This window comes from Rhineura floridana, chromosome 5 (genome assembly GCF_030035675.1).
Source record: "Rhineura floridana isolate rRhiFlo1 chromosome 5, rRhiFlo1.hap2, whole genome shotgun sequence".
NCBI lineage: Eukaryota > Metazoa > Chordata > Lepidosauria > Squamata > Rhineuridae > Rhineura > Rhineura floridana.
Genome location: NC_084484.1, coordinates 106,864,546 through 106,882,624, shown reverse-complemented (window position 1 = coordinate 106,882,624; position 18,079 = coordinate 106,864,546).

The following is an 18,079-nucleotide window of genomic DNA, read 5'->3' as shown; positions in this document are numbered from 1 at the left end:
TGCAGCCAGGGTGTGAATTCTCTTTTACCACTTTTGGGCAAGAAACAAAGTCTGATGCAACCAACAAAATGCATCATCAGTGGATTTAAGGGGGTTGAGCTGAACGCATGGAACCACTGTTGTTGCTTCTATGGATGTAAGGGAATGAGGTTAAAGGTAAATGAAATGCAAATAGAAAAAGAAATGACACTGATGATTTCCTAAATGCAATATCATACCAACCACAAAAGATTCCTATGAGTAAGGCAGAAAACTCATCCAGTCAAGCATCCCACAACCAGTCAGGATTCCTAACCAAAACCCAAAACTAAAAAAATCCTAGCAGCCAGTCAGCAAAGTTCATAGAAATCCCCATGCAGCACAACCTGACCTGGGGGCTGCAGTTAATGCAGAATGCTGTGGCACAATGGCTGCCATGAGTGAGACCCTATCAGCACATGATACCTCTGTTCTGAAATCTGCACTGGTTGCTAATTTGCTACCAGGTCAAGTTCAACATGTGCTTTCCATGTTACGGGTGTCACATATTACTTGTTCTGCTCTTGTAAAAAAATAGTCCTTTAATGTGGCAGCACCTACACTTTGGAACTACTCTATTGACGTTAGGCAGATGCCTTCATTGTACTCGTTTCAGCACCTGCTAAAACCTGATAAAAATATTTTTGTTTAGAGAAGTCTATCCAATCATGTAGAAGCTATCGTGGTTTTTATCTGTTTTTAACTCATTGTTGGTGTTAGTATTTTGAATGTTTTTAAATACCTGTCTTTCACTGTTTTTGTCAATAATTTTGTTTTAATTCTTTCTGTAAACCACTTTGAGATTTTTTACAATGAAGTGTTATATAAATGTTGTAGATAAAATACATAAATAAATTTCAGAGTCACTGTGGCCCTTAGGTCTCTTTCCACTTTTAGGAACAAAGGAATCTGCCTTATACCGACGCAGGTCTTTTGGTATCATCTAGCTCAGTACTGATGACATGGACTAGCATTGGTTCTCCAGGATTCCAGGGAACAGTCTTTTCCATACATTGAATTTTGGACCTTTGCATGCAAAGCATATGCTCTACCACTGTGCTACAGCCTTTCCCCTGTTTAAAAAAGGATCTTTAAAATAGTTCTTTTCAATTCACTAATGAATGAACATCAAATGTAGGGCACAACCACACCATTCATTTAAAGCACCTTCAACACCCATTTGAATCACATGAATCACACCACAGAATCATGGGAACTGTAGTTTGTTAAGGGTGGTGGGAACTATAACTGTGAGGGGGAAGCTACACTTCCCAGGATTCTTTAGGGGAAGTCATTTATTTATTTTATTTATTTATTTATTTCACTTATATACCGCCCCATAGCTGAAGCTGTCTGGGCGGTTTACAGCAATCAAAAACATTAAAACAAATATACAATTTAAAACACATATTTTAAAAACAATTTAAAACACAATTTTAAAATTTAAAACAATATAAAAACAATTTAAAACACATGCTAAAATGCCTGGGAGAAGAGGAAAGTCTTGACTTGGCGCCGAAAAGATAACAGTGTTGGCGCCAGGCACACCTCGTCATGCACTTTAAATGCAAGTTGGATGTGCTTTAAACATATTGTGTGGATCTACTTCATAAACTTTGCTTCCATGTAAATAGTTTCAATTAATTTTTTAAAATGGAAATGGAAAAGTTTACTGGTTGACCATGGGCTACTCACCATCTCTCAGCCTAATCTGTCCCTCAGGGTGAAAATGACAGAGGGGGACTATGACCACCCCAAGGAAGAAGGGCACACTTATTATGTAGAGGAAATAATCATGTACAATCATAGTGTAAAATCAGATACTTATTGGGACACAGTATGAAGAAATATTTATATAAGCATGAATGTCAAAGATGCTTATTATTTATACAACCTGTAAATATATTTATAGTGCAATCCTATGTTTGTTTACTCAGAAGCAAGTTCCAATGTATTCAATGGGGCTTACTCAAACAGGGAAGCACGCACAGAACTGCAACCTCAAGTGATAAGAAACTTCACTCACCTATCCCAAAATTCAGAATCATGCCTCTTTAAGCTGTTTTGCAACTGTTTATACTTGTTTTATGGTTATTGGATTTTAAAAGGATTTATTTTTCATTGTCAGCTGCCTTGGTTTCCAATCAGCAACCCTATCTCACAGGGTTGTTGGAAAGACTGCATATACCGGGTTGTTGTTGGAAAGACTCCATGAGCATAGCCTTGTCTCGATTTCTTGGATGAGTTTCAGTTGGTACAGCTTGAGGACGTTGACAAGGTGCTTGGACAGGTTTGTGCAACCACTTCTGTGCTAGATCCTTGCCCTTCTTGGCTAATAAAAGCTAGCAGGGATGGAACAGCTGGCTGGGCCAGGGAAGTGATTAATGCTTCTCTGTGAGGGGGGAGGTCCCTGGCTGCCTAAAAGAGGCAGTAGTGAGACCACTCCTGAAGAGACCCTTCCTGGACCCAGAAAATCTTAATAACTATAGGCCGGTAGCAAATGTTCCATTCCTGGGCAAGGTCCTTGAATGAGTTGTGGCAGGCCAGCTCCAGACACTCTTGGATGAGTCCGATTATCTGGATCCATTTCAGTCAGGATTCAGGCCTAGCTTTGGCATGGAAACAGCCTTGGTCGCCCTGTATGATGACCTCTGTTGGGAGAGAGACAGGGGGAGCGTGACTCTGTTGGTTCTCCTGGATCTCTTAGTGGCTTTCCATACCATCGACTATGGTATCCTTCTGGGAAGAATGGCTGAGTTGGGAGTGGGAGGTACTGCATGGAAGTGGTTCCGCTCCTACTTGGCAGGTCGGCTCCAGAAGGTGGTGCTTGGGGAACATTGCTTGGCACCCTGGACTCTCCAGTATAGGGTTCCGCAGGGATCAGTTCTGTTCCCCATGCTGTTCAACATCTACATGAAACCGTTGGGTGTGGTCATCCGGAGCTTTGGAGTGCATTGTCATCAGTATGTTGATGATACACAGCTCTATTTCGACTTTTCATCTTCTTCAGGTGAGGCTGTCAATGTGCTGGACCAGTGCCTGGCTGCGACAATGGACTGGATGAGGGCTAATAAACTGAGGCTCAATCCAGACAAGACTGAGACACTGCTAGTGGGTGGTTCTTCTGACCGGATGGTGGATGTCCAACCTGCCCTGGATGGGGTTGCACTCCCTCTGAAAGAGCAGGTTCGTAGCTTAAGGGTTCTCCTAGAACCATTTCTGTCACTTGAGGCTCAGGTAGCCTCGGTGGCACGGAGTGCCTTCTACCAACTTTGGTTGGTGGCCCAGCTACACCCCTATCTGGACAGGGATAACCTGGCTTCAGTTGTCCATGCTCTGGTAACCTCCAAGTTAGATTACTGCAATGTGCTCTACATGGGGCTGCCTTTGAAGACGGTTCGGAAACTGCAGCTTGTGCAAAATGCAGCAGCCAGATTGGTAGCAGGGACCAGACGGTTTGAACGTATGAAACTGATTCTGGCCCACTTGCATTGGCTGCCTGTATGCTTCTGAGCTCAATTCAAGGTGCTGGTTTTAACCTATAAAGGCTTACACAGCTTAGGACCACAATACCTGATGGAACGCCTCTCCTGACACAAAGCCACGAGTACACTACGATCAGCATCTAAGGCCCTCCTCCAGGTGCCTACTCCGAGAGAAGCTCGGAGGATGGCAGCAAGGGAGAGGGCCTTTTCAGTGGTAGTCCCCAAATTATGTAATGATCTGTTTGATGAGGTGCGCCTGGCGCCAACACTGTTTTCTTTTTAGCGCCAGGTCAAGACTTTTCTCCCAGGCATTTTACCATGTGTTTTTAAATTGCTTTTTTAAAATGGGTTTTTAAATTTGTATATTTGTTTTTAATGTTTTTAATTGTTGTAAACCGCCCAGAGAGCTTCAGCTATGGGGCGGTATACAAATGCAATAAATAAATATATCAATAAATATACACAAACACACTGGAGATGTAAAAATGCATACACCCCATATAATAGTTTATTGTCAAAACCAGTTGGTCACTGCAGAACACTTTTTAAAAAAAATAAAATTAGTATTAGTTTCCTACATAATAAAAGCAGTTATAACTAAATAAACCCTGCCTAACTGTTTTAAAAATAAGATTGAAGGGGGAGAGATTTACAACACAAACACAATCCTTTGCTATTTTCACTCAAAAGTCCCATTAACTTACAGCACAATCCTAACTATATCTACTTAAAAGTAAATTCTGTTGAATTCAATGTGGTTTACTCTGGGTATATAGAATTGCAGCTTTATTCACAGAAAAGTGAATATTGGAGTCTCTGGGTGAAAACCAGAGAGCTGGAAACAGTACATCCACTCTCTCTCACTCCACATTTCTCCCGCTCATCACAAGGCTTTTCCAGATTATTATTTCTTTCAGACATTAAGGGCACAATCATCCACAAGAGAGCTAGGGCTAAGGTGGCCGGTTATGCATTTCTGAAAAAAGAGGATTTGCATTGCCAAAAGCAGATGGTGCCAATTTGGATAATTTTGCATGTGGTGATTTATATGTATAGATGCACATTTAAAAGCAATTACTATAATTTAAATAGAAATACAATGCACTTCACCATGGTGGGGAAGAGTCAGGTGACTTGTGTGCCTGCTCAGTCTGCTGACTAGGCCCTGCTAACTATTGATAGGCAAATTCAAGGCCCCTGCTCTCCCTTTTTATGGCTTCTTATCTTAAAACTAGACTTGGACTGGACAGCCCTCAAACAGAGGATGTCCTTCAAACAGAGGACTGTCCTCTAAACTGCTCTTCAAACAATTGCACTCAGTAAAGTAGGAAGATAGGTCCAAACTAGATGCTTTAGTTTGGTGAGGCAGGGCTGATTTTTGTTAGCTGACATGGGGATGGGGCCTTGAGCCAGATTAGTATTGTAGCACGGGGACAGAGGGTCCAGATTGGATTTCCCCACACACACACTGCCCTGCCAATGCCTGCTACTTACAATGGAATTATTTATGTGTCTTGAAGGGGCACCAAATTATTAAGCTTTTTTTATTTCTGTATTTTTAATTCCAGGGAGAAGCTGTTGCAGGATTTTCTGCCTCAGGTGCCAAAACAACTTGGCCAGCGGTGGGTAGGATGTACTTTAACCTGGTCAGCCTAAGACAGAAATGATAACCCTCAAACCTCTCTGCCTGTCATTCACTGTTCCCCTTCCTGTTGTGTCCCTCGCCTTTTCATCAAGATCTTAACTTTCCTTAGATTATTTATTTATTTTATTTATTATTTTGATTTATATACTGCCCTTAGCAAAAATAGCTCTCAGGGCGGTGAACAAACAAAGTAAAATACAATATATCATAATAAAAAACCACAAAAACATATACAAACAAACAACAAAAAACACGACAAAAACAAAATACAGCACAAATTTTAAAAAATACAGATTAAAAGATTAGAAAGGTTAAGAAGATTAAAAGATTAAAATGCCTGGGAGCATAAAAAGGTCTTTACCTGGCGCCGAAAAGATAGAAGTGTAGGCACCAGGCGCACCTCTTCAGGGAGGCTGTTCCACAACTCAGGGGCCACCACAGAAAAGGCCCTAGATCTGGTGACCACCCTCCGGGCTTCCCGATGGGTTGGTACCCGGAGGAGGGCCTTAGATTCTGAACGAAGTGAACGGGTAGGTTCGTAGCGAGAGAGGCGTTCCACAAGGTATTGAGGTCCCACGCCATGTAAGGCTTTATAGGTCAAAACCAGCACCTTGAATCTCGCCCGGAAGCAAATAGGAAGCCAGTGCAGACGCGCCAGAATAGGTGTTATATGCGAAGACCGACTGGTCCTCGTCAATAGTCTGGCAGCAGCGTTCTGCACCAGCTGAAGCTTCTGAACTGTCTTCAAGGGCAGCCCTACGTAAAGCGCATTACAGTAATCTAATCTTGAAGTTACCAGAGCATGAACAACGGCGGCGAGGTCGTCCCTGTCCAGATAGGGGCGTAGTTGGGCTACCAGACGAAGATGGTAAAATGCATTCCGTGCCACTGAGGCCACTTGGGCCTCGAGAGACAAGGAAGAGTCGAAAAGAACCCCCAAACTACGTACCTGTTCTTTCAGGGGGAGTGTAACCCCATCCAGAACAGGGTGAACATCCACCATCTGAGCAGGGAAGGCGCTCACCAACAGTGTCTCGGTCTTGTCTGGATTGAGTCTCAGTTTATTAGCTCTCATCCAGTCCATTATCGCGGTCAGGCAACGGTTCAGCACATCATCAGACTCACCTGAAGAAGATGAAAAGGAGAAATAGAGGTGCGTGTCATCAGCATATTGATGGCAACGCACTCCAAAACTCCTGATGACCGCACCCAGCGGCTGCATGTAGATGTTGAAAAGCATGGGGGACAAGACCGACCATTGGGGGACTCCACAATGGAGAGTCCATGGTGTCGAGTGATGTTCCCCAAGCACTACCTTCTGGTGACGATCCACGAAATAGGAGAGGAACCACTGCCAAGCAGTGCCCCCGACACCCAACTCCACGAGTCTCCCCAGAAGGATACCATGGTCGATAGTATCAAACGCCGCTGAGAGATCAAGGAGAATCAACAGAGTCACACTCCCCCTGTCCCTCTCCCGACAAAGGTCATCATACAGGGCGACCAAGGCTGTTTCAGTGCCAAAACCGGGCCTAAAACCGGATTGAAACGGATCTAGATAATCGGTTTCATCCAAGAGCGCCTGGAGCTGGCTGGCAACCACCCGTTCCAAAACCTTGCCCAAAAAAGGGACATTCGCCACCGGTCTATAGTTGTTCAAATTATCTGGGTCTAAGGAGGGTTTCTTTAAAAGATGTCTCACTACTGCCTCCTTGAGGCTACCAGGGACTACTCCCTCCCTCAATGTCAGAAGGCAGAGCTGGGGTCCCAATCCCGGGGAGCTGGCTCCCGGAGAGTTGGGAGAAGAGTATTTGGATGGATGGCAGAGGGAAGGGGGAGGAACTTTTCCCCTTTGGAGCGAAGACGAAACAGAGGAACTGCCAGTGATAAGGTCGCTTAGCAACGGGGAGCCTGAGCCCTCCCTGGACATTCTCACGCCTCCCCCTCTTTCAGGCTCAGAGCAAGAGGGGAAAGAGGGAGGGCTGCTCACAGCTGAAAAGCGGGGAGGCAGTTTACCATCAGCCCCTCCCCTATCCCCCATCCTGAAATCGGAAACTTCAGAAGAGGAGGGGGTGATGCTTCCCCCCTCACCGTGCACACGCAGACAGCTGAAAAGATAGGAGAGAAGGGGGGGAAGGCGGGCAGTACCTGAGGGGCAGTTAAGGAGGAGCGAAAGATTGCGCGCCCGTTTGGCCCCTTCTTGAAGAACAGGCGGGAAGAAGTCCCTTGCTCTGTCAACTTTCTCCCAATGCCGCAGGACCTGTATCCCTGTATTGCTTCATGAGAAAACGCAGTCTTTGTTTGGACATTACCCTAATAAAACACGAATTAACTACAGCCGTTGGTCTGGTTCCTGAGTCACATCCTGGGCCTGACAGCTTGACAGAGCCACCTAAATCACCCTCAATGCTCTCTTCACTTGACTGGGACAAGATGTCAAAGGGAGCAGCGGGAGGGACGAACCCCACTTCTGAGACGGAAGAAGTGGAACTCTTGAGGACTAAGGTAGCTGATTTGCAGACGGATGTTCAAGCCCTGCTAGCAGCAGTCAAGGCGCTGAAGACGGATAATCAAACCTTGAAGGCCACGATAGACCAGATGCGAACAGCCCCTCCAGCTGCCGTAGTAAAGGTTCCCATTGGATTGCCCCCAAAATACGCGGGACAAAGTGATCAGTTGGCAACCTTCATGGCTCAATGTGAGTTATATCTGGATGTCAGGCACACGGAATTTCCAGACGATGGGGCTAAAGTAGCTTTCGTGATTAGCCTCCTGGAGGGAGAAGCTGCAAAATGGGTGACTCCGTATCTCGTGAGAAAGGATACTGTCTTAGGAAGGTACAGAGGATTTATACAGGAGATGACCGAGATGTTTCAAGACCCACAAAGGGCTGAAACAGTAGCGCGGCAACTAGGCGCTCTGAAGCAAGCTAAAGGGACTGTTTCCGAGTACACTAACGCTTTTAAAATTCTGTCCCAGGAAACTGGTTACAATGACGCTGACCTGATGTTTATGTACCGGAGTGGATTAAATGCTGAAATACTGGATGAGTTGGCCAGGACCTCCCCCCCCCGCTGACCTACCAGGGCTCATCCGGCTATGACTACAGATAGATCACTGGATGGAAGGAAGGCGCCTGGAAAGGAAGCAGGAGGTCCTGAGATACTCAGCCTCGGCATCCCGCAATAAGACCCTTCCCACTGCAGGGATGGCAGGTAATGCAACTGAGGGACAGGGAGGGGCTAGGCCAAGACTGTCGGAAGAAGAAAAGGAAAGACGACGCCGGGAACATTTATGCTTTTATTGTTCAAAGCCGGCCCATGTGGCCAGAGACTGTGGACTGAAAGGGGGGAAAGCCGAGCCGTCGGGAAACTAGAACACCCAGTCCATGTGCAGGCCGGTGGACTGGGGGCAGCGTTGTATAAAGGCCCCCCAACGATCCAACCTCCCTCAAAGGGGGTGTTGGTCTTGCCTATTCGGATTACAACTTCCAGAGGAGTGGTGTTTAATTCCACTGCCTTAATTGACAGTGGAGCCTCCACAAATTGATGCAAAGTTAGTCAAGCGTCATGGAATTTCCCGGTGGAAACTGGACGCTCCCCTAGCTGTGGAGACTATCGATGGGAGACCCCTGAAGTCAGGAGGGGTGACACAAGCCACGGAGGAAGTGAAACTTCAAATCCCTGGGCACGAAGAGTTCATTTCGCTATACGTGTCAGATCTCTCGAACTTTGAGGTGATTTTGGGAATGCCCTGGCTAGCAAAGCATGAACCCAAAATAAGTTGGAAGGAGGCGGTGGTGTGGTTCACCTCACAGTATTGCCAGGAGAACTGTCAACCTGAAGGAATCAAGAACACCTTAGCGGGGGCAGTGCAAGAGATCGAGCAAGTGACCCTGCCGCCAAAGTATGAAGAATTCAAAGATGTGTTTGATGAAAAAGAGGCAGAGACTTTACCCCCCCCACCGCCCTTACGACTGTGCGATTGACCTAGTGCCAGGAGCCAGCATCCCATCAGGGAGAATCTACTCTCTCACAGAGAATGAGAGGGAGGCCCTGAAGGAATTCCTGGATAAAAACCTGAGGCGAGGATTCATACGCCCCTCACAATCCCCTGCTGGAGCGCCACTATTGTTTGTGAAAAAGAAGGGGGGGAACTCAGACCCTGTAACGACTATCGCGCATTGAACCAGATCACCATCCCCAACAGCTACCCGCTGCCCCTGATCTCAGAGTTGCTGGACCGACTGCGCTCTGCAAAAATCTTCACAAAGTTGGATTTGAGAGGAGCGTACAATCTGATCAGAATGAAGGACGGAGATGAATGGAAAACAGGATTCTTGACCGCTTACAGACAGTATGAATACCTGGTCATGCCGTTCGGGCTTTGTGGAAGTCCAGGAATTTTTCAAAAATTCATGAACGACGTGTTTAGAGACTTGTTGGACACGTATGTAATCTGTTCCTTAGCTGATATCCTGGTGTTCTCAAAGAACCAGGAAGTCCACGACCAGCATGTGAAGACGGTGTTGAAGAGACTGAGAGAAAATCACCTGTATGCTAAATTAGAGAAATGTGGATTTGACCTCAAGTCTCTAGACTTCCTTGGATATCGAATCTCAGCGGAAGGCGTGGAGATGGACCCAGGGAAAGTAAGCTGCATATTGGACTGGGGCCAACCTGTCACCAAAAAGGATGTACAATGGTTTTTGGGGTTTGCCAATTATTACAGAAAGTTCATTCCAGGGTTTTCCAAATTAACAGCTCCTCTGACTGACTGTTTAAGGGGGAAGAAGAAGTTTCAATGGACAGAGAACGCCACCGAGGCCTTTGAGGAGCTGAAGAGAAGGTTTGCTACTGAGCCCATTCTGCGCTTTGCTGATCCGAACCGCCCTTTCGTAGTGGAAGCAGATGCTTCAGATTTTGCCATCAGGGGGGTCCTGCTACAATTAGACCAAGAAGGGAAGGAGCTGCACCCCTGTGAGTACTTCTCTCGGAAGTTAAAGCCTGCAGAGAAGAACTACACAGTTTGGGAGAAGGAGCTGCTGGCCATCAAGGACTCTTTTGAAAACTGGAGACAATACCTAGAGGGGTCCTCTCATCGAATTGAAGTGCGCTCCGACCACAAGAATCTTGAAAGCCTCCAAACAGCCAGAAAGCTGAACCAGAGACAGATAAGATGGTCCCAGTTCTTCACTAGGTTTAACTTCCAGATTACTTACCATGCCCAAGCCAAAAACCAGAGAGCGGATGCCTTATCCAGACAGCCACAATACAAAGAAAGTGAATCCGAGGATCAGCCTCAGTACGTAATCCCGCCAGAGAAATTAACGTTGGGAGTATGCCAGCCTTCATGGGAAGAGGAACTCAAAAAGGCACAACAAGAAGATGCAGACATGCTAAAATATCAGCAGGAGACGGGACAAGGTCAAGACTCAGAAGTAACCTTTCACTGGAGAAATGGACTGTTATGGTCCAAAACCGCCAGATATGTGCCAGAAGGGGAATTAAGGCTCAGAATCCTACGCCAGTGTCATGATTCCATCACAGCGGGACACTTTGGGATTTACAAGACCATTCAGAACGTGGCCAAGGACTTCTGGTGGCCTAAAGTGCATCGGGATATTGAGAGTTATGTAAAGTCCTGCTCTGTCTGTCTGCGGACAAAAACACAAACAGGGACACCAGCAGGACTGTTACAACCATTGCCTGTCCCATACGAACCCTGGAAGGACCTCTCCATGGATTTTATAACTGATCTACCCAAGTCCCAAGGAATGACAGCCATCTTAGTAGTGGTGGATCTACTTACCAAAATGGCACACTTTCTTCCTTGTGCAGGGGCCTTAGAGGCTAAAGAAACGGCCAAGTTATTCATAAAAGAAGTCTACCGGCTGCATGGATTGCCAAACAGCGTAGTCTCAGACCGAGGAACTCAGTTCACAGCCAAATTTTGGAGAGCAATGTGGAAACAGTTGCAGACGGAATTAAAACTCTCCTCCGCCCATCACCCCCAGACAGATGGGCAGACAGAACGCTTGAACGCCGTTTTGGAAAGATATTTACGAAGTTATGTGTCCTATCAACAGACTGACTGGGTATCATATTTGCATTTTGCAGAGTTCGCCTACAACAATTCTCTGCACTCCAGCACTCAACAAACCCCGTTCTTCGCTAATTATGGATTCCATCCTAAAGTCTTTCCAAGCAGCTCAGAAGGAATGCTGGTACCGGCAGCTGAGAACTTCCTTAAGGAATTGCAAGCGGCGCAACAGACACTGAAACAGCAGTTAAACGAAGCCAAAACGGAGTACAAGCGAGTTGCTGACCTGCACAGGAAGGAGGGCCCCCCCCTTCAACCGGGAGACCAGGTATGGCTGTCCACCCGCTTCCTCCAGATGCCGGGCAAATGTAGAAAATTACAAGACAAGAGGGTGGGTCCTTTCGAAATAGAAACTCAAATCAATCCCGTGGCGTACCGACTGAAGCTGCCTGACACGTTTAAAATACATCCTGTGTTCCATCGATCCCTCTTAACGAAAGCCGCCCCTCCCAGTGAGTTACGGCCGGAGGAACTTCCCGGAGCTCCACTCCTGGTAAATGAGCAGCTTGAGTTTGAAGTTGAAGAGATCTTAGATTCCAGGATCAGACGCCACAAGCTGCAGTACTTGATTCACTGGAAAGGCTATGGGGTGGCTGACAGATCATGGGAAGATGCAGCTGATGTGCATGCTCCAGAATTGGTAAAACTTTTCCATCAACGTTTTCCCCACCGTCCCAAGCCAGACAAGGGGAGGGGGGCACAGCCTGGGAGGGGGGGATGGTGTCGGAAGGCAGAGCTGGGGTCCCAATCCCGGGGAGCTGGATCCCGGAGAGTTGGGAGAAGAGTATTCGGATGGATGACAGAGGGAAGGGGGAGGAACTTCCCCCCTTTAGAGCGAAGACGAAACAGAGGAACTGCCAGTGATAAGGTCGCTTAGCAACGGGGAGCCTGAGCCCTCCCTGGACATTCTCATGCCTCCCCCTCTTTCAGGCTCAGAGCAACAGGGGAAAGAGGGAGGGCTGCTCACAGCCGAAAAGCGGGGAGGCAGTTTACCATCAGCCCCTCCCCTATCCCCCATCCTGGAATCGGAAACTTCAGAAGAGGAGGGGGTGATGCTTCCCCCCTCACCGCGCACACGCAGACAGCTGAAAAGACAGGAGAGAAGGGGGGGAAGGCGGGCAGTACCTGAGGGGCAGTTAAGGAGGAGCGAAAGATTGCGCGCCCGTTTGGCCCCTTCTTAAAGAACAGGTGGGAAGAAGTCCCTTGCTCTGTCAACTTTCTCCCAATGCCGCAGGACCTGTATCCCTGTATTGCTTCATGAGAAAACACAGTCTTTGTTTGGACATTACCCTAATAAAACACGAATTAACTACAGCCGTTGGTCTGGTTCCTGAGTCACATCCTGGGCCTGACACTCAAGGAGGCATTAACCACTTCCTTGGCCCAACCTGTGGTCCCAGCCCTGCTAGCTTTCACTAGCCAAGATGGGCAAGGATCCAGAACAGACGTGGTTGCCCGAACCATTCCAAGCACCTTGTCCACTTCCTCAAGCTGCACCAACTGAAACTCATCCAATAAAGAAGGACAAGGCCGTGCTCCGGACACTTCAATAGATTCATCTGTCACAACATCAGAGTCAAGATCCCTGCGGATACATGCGATCTTATCTTGAAAGTGTCCAGCAATTTTGTTGCAGCGGGCTTCAGATGTTTCCATAGTATCGTGGGGGCCAGAGTGTAAAAGCCCACGCACGACAAAGCTCTGCTGGGCGGCATAGAGATGATCTAATAGATGCAGCAAAATAAAGCTTCTTTGCTGTCCTTACCGCTTTTGTATACAACTTATTGGTGGCACTTACCAAAGCATAATTGTATCCACTGGGAGTTTTCCTCCATCTGCACTCCAGCCTCCTCCTCTCATGTTTATAAAGATCTTAACTTTCTTACCTACGCTCTCGGAGGCACTATGCTTCTGAAATGGTAGGAGGGAACAGTGCTAGTGCACTCAGGTCCTGCTGCAGGCTTTCCAGGGGCATCTGGTTGGCCACTGTGAGAATAGGATGCTAGACTAGATGAACCATTGGCCTGATCCAGCAGGCTCTTCTTGTGTTTTTATGTTATTAGATGGTTTACTTGCAGATAGGGTCTGCTACTGTAATTTAATTTCAGTTCATAAACTTGTTTCTAAGGCACTTGATAAAATGTTGTTGTTGTTGTTAGAGACAGTTGCTAATGAACAAGCCTCAAAACTCAAGAGTGATTCCCACCATCTTTTATGTTTTACATTTTTTAGGCCAAGTTGACTTGTTTTTTAGTAACACAGAGTTGGGAATCAGCTTGACTTTCTAAAGGCAGACATGCTGAATTTGCAATGTCAGGAATGTTTAGACAAACCCTCATCCACTCAGTCAACATGTGAGGAGGGGAGCCTGATCGCTAGCCACACCTCTCTGATGCTGATGTGCCTGCTGGCCATGCCTCTGAAGCCACACATTTGGTGTTGTTAGTGAGAAGGGGGCCTATGCAGATGTACATGAATAGTGGTCCTTATTTTGAAAGGAACCTAGATTAGCAAGGGAGCCCTATGTACATATATCAATATGTGTCTAGGAGGCCCCCTTTCACATTAGTGCTGCATAGGCAGTCAGTGGGGAACATAGTCTATGGGCATGTCACATGGGCAGAGCTTGGAAGTAACTAGTTACAAGTAACAAATTACTTGTAATTCATTACTTTTTTGAGTAATGAGTGGGTAATTCCTTTACTTTTTGATTGTAAAAGAACTAGGAGTAATTTTAGTACTTTTGTGGAGTAATTGTAACGTTTCCAGAATTACTTTTGGGCATTACTTGGGAGGGAGTAGGGGAAGTCTTCTGCTCCTCTGATTTGTGGATGAAAATCATGTGCCTCAAACTGGGCTTCTGTGCAGTGTCGCTCTTTCCTCATGCTCTGTGGATGGGTAGGAGGTGACGGAGGAGGCGGAGAGTGAGACGGGGTGGAGTGGAGAAAACAATGATTTTAAAAAATGGATAGTGGTGGTGAAGAATGGAGTGGAGAGAAAAGGGATCCGGAGGTCAAGAACACGGATAAAGGAGGAGAAGAAGGCAGCAGCAGAAAGATAAAGATAAAGAACTGTGGAGGTGAAAGATGACAACGTGTGTGTGTGTGTGTGTGTGTGTGTGTGTGTGGAGAGAGAGAGGGAGAGAGAGAGAGAGAGAGAGAGAGAGAGAGAGAGAGAATACTGTGTTTGCACTTGGCACACAAAGTGGCCTCCACCACCCTGTCTGGCTACTGTGCTGTATTTGCAGTATTTTAACTTTTTTGCATCTGAGGGGGAAATGTTTGCTTGAGTGAGTGTCCCTTAGTTGGTGGCAGGGCAGGGTCAGGGAGGTGGTTAAGTGAGAGAGATTATGCTGGCTGGCTGAGTGGGGGGGTTGCACTTGGTTTGACGTGCAAAGATCTGAGTAGTGGCCTCAGCCTCCCTCCCCACCACCCTTACCAGTGGAGAGACCACCATTGCTATCTTATGAATAAAAATTATTATTCTACCACCTCTGTATGTGTTTATTTTTAATGTTGTTTTAGGCTACTTAGATGTGTAGCAGCCAAGGCCAGCACCTTGTAGGTGGGTTTTTTTAAAGAAAAGTAAAGTAATCAGTTACTTTCAGAGCAATTGTAATTGTAACGGTAATTACTACTTTTTTGGGCCATGTAACTGTAACTGTAATTTATTACTTTTTAAAAGTAATCTTCCAAGCTCTGCACATGGGAGAGATGTGGATAGCTGCAATCTTAACATGTTCACTGAGTGCATGGGAGAGCATTTATAATGGCCTACTGAGGTTGCACATTACACATTATGTAAACAAGTTAGAATCAGATTGCATTAGATCTGCAATTGGGTCATGCCTACATTCCCATCACTTGTGCAGCTGCAACCTTTATGCTGGCTTTCGACACCTGAGATGCATATTTTTAGGACCCACCCTGTTTTCTGTGATGTTGTTTAAGTTGTTTTTAACTGTTTTAATTAAGTGTTTTAAAATTGTTGTAACCTGCCCTTAGACCTCTGGGTGAAGGGCAGGTAATAAGTTCTAATAATAGTAATCATAATAATTTCGTTAAGTTAAGAATACGCAATTATCACTCTACTGTATGGTCAGCCATTGTTTCATACAAATTTAAGCCTAAATAATGAGGAAGAGTATCAGTCTATTTGGTAACAAGCCTATGGAAGCCTTTTGTGAATAGGTATTATGGTATGAGAGTTAACATTTCTTTAAGCCGTGTTAGATATATTTTAGTCTTTATACAAAGATAAATATTTTGCAGTGTGGTGATAACTTGGCAGAACAGACACAGAGGCATAGTTCAAAAGGAAATGCCCTTTTACAAAAAGGCATTTCTTCAGATGATCCCTTGTCTGTGTTAAAAGCCTAATTATTCAGTCATTAGACAGTGGAACTGGTGTTGCATTTAAATTTTGCCTGGAACATGAGCCAAAATCCAAAGGAATAAAGGAAACATTTTGCAGATGGCTTTGTATTGAAACTGCACTGCAAGACAGTCTGCATGTTCCAGAGAGAAAAGGATGTATTAATCTTTACCCATCATGTATGTAAGAGTAAAGAAAACTGATTTGTTTCCAACTCAGAAGCAATCATGATATCAAAACCTGAGCAATTTACTTAGTCCCAGAACACTGTTGTGCTTGCCAGCTTTAGATGGCCCCATTTTTAAATGCACAACTGGAGACACCTAAGCATGCCCTGAGCATGCCAAATACTGACTGCTTAAAGCAGCTGATAATACTGCCACAAGTCAAGCCAAAATTAATAGTTTACCTATATACACCTCCCATCTGCCTTAAAATCCAGGACCACACTTTGGGAAATCAGATACCTGGGAAGGTTCAGTTTCCAGCTTTCAACTTATTTTTACTCATGCTATTTGAGCTTTGATAAAGGGTTATCAGCAGAGGAGATTTAGGATCTGGATATTATAACTGAAAATCAGATATATTAATGGTTTACTGGCCAATATTTATACTAGAGGTGAGTGGACCACTGGTGGTGCATGAGCACCTTTCACATGATCCATGGCAAGGATGCAAAACATGCAAGAATATCTGTATTTGCCCTACACTTGATTTTTATTTTCTGAAAATGGAGATCTTTGAGGCTGTTTTGACCATGGTCAGATTATCAATTAGGCTAACAAGGCCCTGGCTTAGAACCTCTACATTTTCATAATATGACACTCACATAGTCTACAAGTTTTTCCCTAAAAATTTAATAGTTAAAGGATATGTCTGTTCTCAGTGACCTGCCTTAGGGCTCATGATTTTCATAATATTCTGCTAGTTTTGACAATGATATAAAACTGTTATATTTCTTCATATTTAATCTGGAAGTGAAGTGTGGTTTTTTGTTTTTCCTAAATTGACATATATATAGTTTTAATTGATCATAATTTGGCAGCTGTGTGCTTGTGGTTTTCAATGGACGCATTTTGTCAGCTGGCCTAACCTCCAGCAATTATCAAGTGGTCCATGGGACAACAAGTCTGAACCACCGTTTCATACAGTACCCAAAATATTCAATACTTGATATTCAATATTTAATGGTGAGTACTCAGTATTTGATAATTGGCATTTAATATTTGATTAATAATTCTTGATCATTCTATATTGGATAGTCTGTATTTGACTTTTATTGTTTGGTGCATGGTGTTCTGTATATGAAACCAAACACTAGCCTGTGGACACACCCTGGCTGAAGGATGAAAGGCGCCAGCTGATTCTTTCATTACAACAGTTCCCCACCCCTCCATTAACCTTTAACATATACCCTAACTGGGAGGGGAAGAGAGAGAGAGACTGATGCATTAGACTATAATAGGGTTGCCATATTGTCTGGTTAGCCAAGTTTTACCCAGATAAGTTTTACCCTGCTACCCAGCACCTGCTTAGCCCAGTCAATAGCCTGGATTCATTTTTTTAAAAGCAAGTTTCTAGTAGGTTGGTTGGGTCTCCGGGCTGGGTCTCTGGGCTGGGCCCTGCCAGGACTCCCCAGGAGTCTCTCAGTAGCTCTGAGCCGTGAAATGGCATCTACTGCACCTGCATACCATCACACACACACCATCATGTGTGAGATTGTGCGAGAGGAGAGAGAAAGGCAGGGATTGTGTGACTTCATTGTGTAGCTTGACTCCAGAGTTGCCAGGCAGGAGGTAGCAGTGGCAGCAGTAGCGGCGTGCAACGAGGAGGGGACATCCAGCATCACCACCACCAGCAGCTGCAGCTGCAGCTGCAATGTTTCTCTGGCATGGCAGCCCATTCTGAGCACCCCTCCTGCTGGCCTTGTGTGTATGTGTGTGTGTGTGTCTGTGTGTGTGCTAAACTCTGTGCCCTGGCAGACCACAGCCCTACCCAGCAACCAAGGGTAGCGGAGTCACCTCCAGAGCAAAACAGTAGCAGCAACAGCAACCTGCACCCTATAGCTTCCACCACTTTCCTCCTCCTCTGGCCCTGCTGAGCAAGTTGCAGGCATGGGTTCCCTTCCTCTCTTCCTCCCCCCCTCCTGATTTGAGCACGTCACTCTTCCCAGGAGGCTGCTGGTGGTAATAATAAAGTATCTCTTTGTGTCTTGGGCAAGGACAGCATTTAGAAGCGTGGCAGGGGGCTTGGCCAGCTCAGGGACCTGTAAATGGATCACTAGTTGTCTGCAGATCTTGCTTTCTTTGAAATCTAGAGAGAGGGCTGAGTTTCTAAAGTTGAGAGCTAGTGTGGCATAGTGGTTAGAGTGTTGGACTAAGACCTGGAGACTAGGGTTTGGATCCCCACTCAGCCATGAAGCTTGCTGCATGATCTTGGGCCAGTCACTGCCCTT